General features: G+C 38.6%; 1 long non-coding RNA gene across 1 annotated transcript in view; it reads left to right on the forward strand.

Moving 5' to 3' along the window:
* LOC103593989 overlaps positions 1-6175 on the forward strand; it is a 14463-nt gene extending 8288 nt beyond the window's left edge. Inside the window, exons 2-3 of the long non-coding RNA XR_550805.1 lie at positions 4661-4799; positions 6128-6175. This is a non-coding gene — a long non-coding RNA (uncharacterized LOC103593989). The remainder of the gene's footprint in view (positions 1-4660; positions 4800-6127) is intronic.
* Positions 6176-7521: the final 1346 nt, after the last annotated feature.

Here is a 7521-nt window from a genome sequence, read left to right on the forward strand (position 1 = left end):
CTCAGGATCGCGCTGTTTCCTGACGCGGGCGCTCCAGACCCGCCGCCATTTTTTCTCCCATGTTCTACAATTATTAATATTCAGTGCTGCCCCATATTTTCTGAAAAGAAACATAACAAGAGATTGGGGTTCTGATTGAAACTATACCTGATCCTGAAGAATCCCGTATAAAAATGATGCTAAAACCCAATGTTCAGGTTGATGTTGTTGGCTTTTTTGTTTATGTCCCATTACAAATGCTACCACCCACCAAATATTTCTTATACTTCAAGAGGCAGCTCAATATCTTCTACTTCTAGGAAGATGCTCATGGTTCTTATATCATCTCATTCTAAGTTAGGATTTTTTTCATGTTCTCATATAAGATCTAGTGCTTACCTGTGTCCCAGTACAGAAAACATCACTTCATAATTGGCAGTTTACTTGTCTTACTCTAATTTTGATGGAAGTCCAAAGACAGATCATCGATTTCTGGGAACTTTATACATAAATACCTCTGAGTAGTAGACTGAAAACCTCACTCACTCTAACATCCCTGCACGTTGTGTGTCTCCTGGCACATGGCACACATGCAAGTTTTTGTCCAATGTATTAATGAACCTCAAGTTAGTAGAATATGTATGATATATTCAAAAATTGGTGCTGGCAAAATTGTACAGCTCTCTTGTAGAAAAGGCTATTCATCTACAGCAGGGTTCAGCAATCTACAGATCATTGCCTGCTTTTGTACTCCCACCAGCAAAGAAGTGCCTTTACATTTTCAAATGGTTTTTAAAAAATCAAAATGAGAATAATATTTCATGACACACAAACACTGTGTGGAGTTTAAAACTCTAGTGTCCATAAATAAAGTTTTATTGGAGTGCAGAGTCATGTTCATCATGTGTGTACTGCCTATGGCTGCTTTCCTATGGCAACTGCAGAGGTGAGCAGTTGTGACAAGACTAGATGGGTGTTCTCCGTACTTTGCATGCTAGTACACTGCAAATACAGTGATGCCCTTGTTAACTTGACGTTTTCCCAGTGCCACTTGTAATTCAATACTGTGACATTTTTATGTGTTTAATTTTAGTGCATCTTCATTATGTCAATCAAGAGAGGTGGAGAAGAGTGGACTCCTAAAGTCACACTTTCAAGGCACAAAGGAGTGTATATTATTTTGTTATGTTGGATTAGATGGCAAAGCTTGTCTTTATTATGCAGTGACACTAGACCTGTGCTTGATGTTACCAGACTCAGCACTTATCACCATCTTTTCAACTACAGGCAGAAAAATTAAACATTTAAAATGGGATACCTTATCACAACAGAATTGCTGCACAAAATTTACACATATATAAATACACACACACATGAAATTACTTCAAAAAAAAGTTTGTGAAAAAATAGGACCAAAAGATAACACAATCTTTCCATGAATTTTTGCAGTATGTTCCTATACACACATGCACATACACACACACCCCCAGAGTAAATTTCCAAGTGGCTCATTTGTTAACCAAGCACACAAAGCCATTTGCTGATGTTTAATTATATTGTGTTTGATTATAGCAGTTGAAGTAATGTGTCCAAAGGAAATAAACTTGTTTAAGACTATTAGTTTTTCAGAAAGAACATATGTTGAAAGAGTTGAGGATATTGGGTGAAATCTCAATAGTCAATTAAAAATTTTAAAAAAATATATAAAATGATTGTAAGCAAAGGCAAAATAGTAAATATTGGATAATAATAGAAGTTACCTGTTGAAAGAGTTGAGGATATTGGGTGAAATCTCAATAGTCAATTAAAAATAAATATATATATATATATATAAAATGATTGTAAGCAAAGGCAAAATAGTAAATATTGGATAATAATAGAAGTTACCTTTATTTCTGGGGACAAGAAAGCTTTTGAATAACTTTATTTCTGGGGACAAGAAAGCTTTTGAATAAAAAATTGTCAAATACTACAAACCCACAAAAGGACAAAAGAAATATTTTAAAATTCTACATTATTAAATTAAGAATTTAGATCATTCAAAGATACCATAATCTCATAATAAAAACGCAAATGAAAATTATACCTGTTAGACTGGCAAAAACCCAAAATTTCATCTCACTAGGATGGCAAAATTGGGAGAAAACAGAATCTCTTTCACTGTTGGTGGGAAAATAAATTGGTTCAGCCAGGTCACTTTTATAAAGTGATTTTCACACTATCTATAAAAATCTCACAGCATTTTTATTTCTGGAATTTTAGCCTTCAGTTATCTGTACAAAATTATTTGCTGAGGCTTTTTTTATGGAGACAGAAATTGTAAACCACCTGATCATCCATCCAAAGGGGACTTGTCAAATGAATGAGAGTCACACACAACATGGAATAATGGTCTTATGCAGTTATAAAAGTATGTAACACTCCTTCTGCACTAAAATGAGAAAGACATATGAGGGTATTTCAAAAAGTTCATGGGAAGATTCAGAGCATCTTTCCATTCTATTTTTCCATGAACATTTTGAAGTGCACTCATATAACAAAGTGAAAAAAGAAGAGAGAAAAACAAACATAGTCGTATGTACAGTATGTCTACGACTGGGGAAAAACATGAGAAATAAAACATGTAGCTACATTTCTTATGTGCATTAAAGTCTTGGGGAAGATACACAAAAATCCTACAGTGATTACTGATTTTGCTTTTCATATTTGTTTTGGAGGGATCTTGTTTAACTGGACAGGGTTGGAAGGCTGAATTTTGACTGTGTAATTTTTATTATTTTTGATCTTTGAATCTGTTTTAAGAAGCTAGGTGATAATCCCTTGATACACATAAAAGAAAACTGTTGTTATTCAGAATGTGTACCTAACTACAAATTAATTATTAAAAAAGATTAAACTGCACTATAGAAATGAACAAAGGCTTGGATGTCACTTTGCGATAGACTCTCATGATTAGAGAAAGCTAGAAGAGTTGAGAAATGTCAGAATATTGCTCAATTTCATTTTTCCTTGTTTAATTCTCACCAAAATGAGATCCCATTTCACACCCACCTGATTGGGAACAACTTAAAAGTCCACTAAGGCCATGTCTTGGTAAGGATGTGGTGCTCTTGCACACTGCTGTTGAGAGACTCAATTGGCACAACCACTGTACTTCCAAAAACAAATTCCATTCTTTGATATACCACTGAGAAACATGTGTATCAGAACATATAGAGACAGTGTTCATAGAGCAGGGCTTATATTGGCAAGAAACTGAATACAGCCAAAACTTCATCAAAAGCATAATGGATAAATAAATTGGGGTATATTCATTTGGTGGAATTCTACACAACAGTGGAAATGAATGAAATAGTGTTATAAGTGACAACACAGATGAATTTCACAAGTGCAATGTTTAGATAAAGGTGAGTCACAAATACTGTAGGACTGTATTTATTATTGTAAAATTTTAAAATATTTAAAGCTAAACAGTATGCTTTTTAGGGATGCACACACATATGTAGTAGAATTCTAAAGAAAATCAAAGAAATGAAAAACACAAAAATCAGGACAGTGGTTAGTCTGGAGGAAGAGAAGAGGTAATGAGACAGATGTATTTAGGAGGGGGCAGCAGGACAGGGAGGACCCTTTAAATGTAATAGTAGTTTTCTTTTCTTAACTGATAAGTGCAAGTGTGGGTTGTATCATTACTCTTTATAGCTTAAATAATTATTATAACTGTTTTGATTTCATCCATTATTTTATAAAAGTACTGAATTTTAAATTTGCTAATCCTGCATTACTAGAATAAAGCCTGTATGTTTATAGAGAATAATTACTTTAATACATTGGAATATTCTATATACTTGTATTTAATTTAGAATACCTGCATTCAAAAGTACAATATAGTGTTCAGTTTTCTTTTTCAGTAGTACCATCTTGAGCTTTTGACATTAAGGTTATTGCTAACTGTGGGCCGGCCGGCCCGTGGCTCACTTGGGAGAATGCGGTGCTGATAACACCAAGGCCACGGGTTCGGATCCTATATAGGGATGGCTGGTTGGCTCGCCTGGGAGAACGTGCTGCTGACAACAGCAAGTCAAGGGTTAAGATCCCCTTACCGGTCATCACTTAAAAAAAAAAAAAAAGATTATTGCTAACTGCACAAAATGAATTGAGAAATTTTCAGTTCTTTTATGGTTTTGTTTAAATATTCAGGCATTATCTGTTGTTCTTTTCTCTGTTTTAGTCCATCTGTTTCATTTTGTTTTCTTTCACAAATGATGAGCCTTGTCTGTTTTAAAGACTCTTTCATCCTAAAATGCAAGTCAAAGCAAAGGAATATTCCAGTAAGCTAGGATTTTTTAAAATCCTGTTTATAAATGTAAGCCAGAGGAGGTAAGGAAATAAATGAGCTGGTATAACTATCCAGCTTCAAATGTGTGCTACTCTTTAAGCATGTGCTACTCTTTAAACATGTGCTTCTCTTCAAACATGTGCTACTCTTCAAACATGCTACTCTTCAAACATGAATTATTCTTCTAACATATGTTTCTTTTCAAGCACGTGCTACTCTTCAAACGTGCTACTCTTCAAACATGAGTTACTCTTCAGACATGAGCTCTTCAATCATGTGCTACTCTTCAAATGTGCTACTCCTCAAACATGTTCTACTCTTCTAACATGTGTTTCTATGCAGGAAGGATGACTCTGAGAGCAGAGCCCTGGACCTAGGTGATGGAGTTACGGGTACAGAGCATTGAGCCACAGAGGATTATTCCCAGGCCTTGAAAACTAATGAAACTTTTCCTGCTGGATTTTGATATTTCTTGTGACAGGTACTTCCTTCACACTTTCCATTTTCTCTCTGCAATAGGAATATCTATAACTGTTATCCTAGAGTTATTCCACCATTGTATTTTGGAAGTAGATAACTTGTTTTCTAGCTTAACAGTTTCACAGATTAAGAGAAATTTTGCTCCAGGATGGATCATACCCAGAGTTTTATCAATATGTGACTTTCATGATTAGATGATAGGATTTGGGACTTTTGAGCTAGTAATATCTATACCAGATTTTAGACTTAGAGTTGATGTTGTAATGGATTAAGACTTTGAGGAATGTTGGGGTGGGGTGAATGTATTTTGTACATGGAACAGACATTAGTTTTGGGGAGTCATTGGGCAGACTGCAGGGTTGAATGATAGCCTCCGGAAATATAGGTCCACTTTCTAATCCCTGAAACCTATGAATGTGACCTTATCTGGAAAAAGAGTCTTCACAGATGTAGTTAAGTTAAAGACGTTGAGATGAGGAGAACATCCTGATTATCAGGGTGTGCATTCCCATGTCAGATGTCCTTATAAGTGGCAGAATAGAAGACACACAGATGAGAAGGCAATGTACAGAAGGAGGCAGAGACTGGAGTTATGTGGCCACAGCCGAGGCAGACAAACACCAGCCTCTAGAAGAGGTGAGGAGCAGAATCTCTCCTGGAGCCTCTGTAGGGGGCGCTGCACTGCTGATGCCTGGATTTAGGACTTCAGGTATCCAGAATTGTGAGATAATAAATTTCCATTGTTTTAAGCCATGAAGACTGTGGTCATTTGTTATAGCAGCCTTAGGAATCTAATACACTTGGGAAATGCCGTCAAACCCCAGATACAAGACACACTGATGGTTAAGGAACCAAAGGTGCTCTGACCCTGGGAAGCAGGAAACCGTAGCAGCCTCTCTAGTGCAGTAAATTGTCATAAAAGCATTTCCAGTTTGCAATAAGAAAATTTTTCTTTTTTGGGGGGGTGGGGCAGCTGGCTGGTGATAAACACCCTTGATCTTGGTGTTATTGGCACCACACTCTAACAGAAAATTATTTATTTAACCTGTACCTGAATTATCTTGCTTTTAAACATATTCAAGCAGTGAACTAAAATAAAATTGCAGAACTAAACACTAGGATAAAAATAAACATCACCTTATTGGGCTAATTTTGTTTTTAATTATCTGAATATTAACATGTGCATCTATGTTTTAGAGACAATCCTTTGACACTTCATTTTTTGGTACTATATCATAATTTTTTCATCAACTTTTTAAAAAAAATTAAATAAAAATAAAGACAAACTCCTTGTTTCTAAACTCCTGAGCGCCCATTTCCTGTGTTCAGGGCATGAAGAAAGCTGCAGGAGTCCGCTCTGAGGGACACAGACCTTCCTAAAAAAATTAAATAAAAATAAAGAAAAACTCCTTGTTTCTAAACTCCTGAGCGCCCGTTTCCTGTGTTCAGGGCATGAAGAAAGCTGCAGGAGTCCGCTCTGAGGGACACAGACCTTCCGGATTGCTAGTGCTCATCTGTGAAGACTCGGAGACACCCCGTTATTTAGTTCCCTGGAACCAGATGGTTAAGGCTCTTCCAGACATTCCAGGTGAGGACTTGCGAGGGCAACTGCAGGTTTAACAGGGGCTGGTACGGAAGAGATGTGGATGTTGTGTGGCAGCACGTGTTCGTGACAGTCCCAGCGACACAGCAGTGGTAACTAGCAGGTGCCGGATGCTGTCAGCGCGGCGACAAGTGACGGGCTGTGGCCTCTTGGTGCCCAGGCACTGTGCTACCAGCACGACCAGCCCAGCCCCTGAGCCCTGAGCCTGGCGGGGTCGTCACAGACAGGGCCGGACTTTCCCTCGTCTTCATTGCAGGACAGCAGCGTTTGTCCCCGGGGGTGGCCAATGCACAGGCCAAGATAAAGCAACAGGAGAGCATGAAAAGGTTGACACAGACAGGGGGATAACTCCACACTCGCCTAACTGAGTGCTCAGAACTGCCGTCTAGACGTTGCTGCCATCCTCCCCGGCAGGTGGCAGGTTAGTCCCTTCTGTGGCATGTTAGGGCCCCTCTGCCCCGATTCCCTTTCCTGACTTCCCGGGCAAGGACTTTCTCAAAGCAGCAGTTTCAGTGTAAAGGGGACTCTTTGCATGTTCCCAGGTCACTATGTCTGTTCCCCCCTCGCAGAGTGGTCCCACTTTCCCCCGAGCCATGTCACCAATTACCCACAGGACAGCAGAATCCACAGAATGCCAGGACCTCCATCACGTCAGATAAGACGTCTTGTATCAACGTTCTCCATGTTGGCTTTTCTTTGGCAATAAATTTGAATCCCTGCATATTAGGAGAGGATTATGCCATCTCCTTGCCATCTGCTGAGAGCAAAATAACTTCCTTTAAAACAGTCCTCAAAATTAGGTCTGCTGCTTCCATTAAGGGTATGATCTTGGTGTTTTATTGCCTTTTAAAGTTGCTTGTCCTTTTATCTCCACCTTTTTTATATTCGAGTCACTTCTATAAAACCAAAGGTTATCACAGGAGAGCCTCTATGACAAGCCTCTGAACTAGCTTGACCCTTGCCCCTCTTTATAAGGGAAAATACCAGACCTGGAAAGTGCTGTAGGAATCCCTTGAGGGGACAGGGTCTGCCTCCAGCTGGCCTGTGTGGGGCAGGTGACTCCGGCAGCCAGGCCCTGCATTAGGAGGCAACATGGAAAGGGAGCTTTGAAGCTTTCCTC

The sequence above is a fragment of the Galeopterus variegatus genome, unplaced genomic scaffold, assembly GCF_000696425.1.
Source record: "Galeopterus variegatus unplaced genomic scaffold, G_variegatus-3.0.2 Scaffold1457, whole genome shotgun sequence".
NCBI lineage: Eukaryota > Metazoa > Chordata > Mammalia > Dermoptera > Cynocephalidae > Galeopterus > Galeopterus variegatus.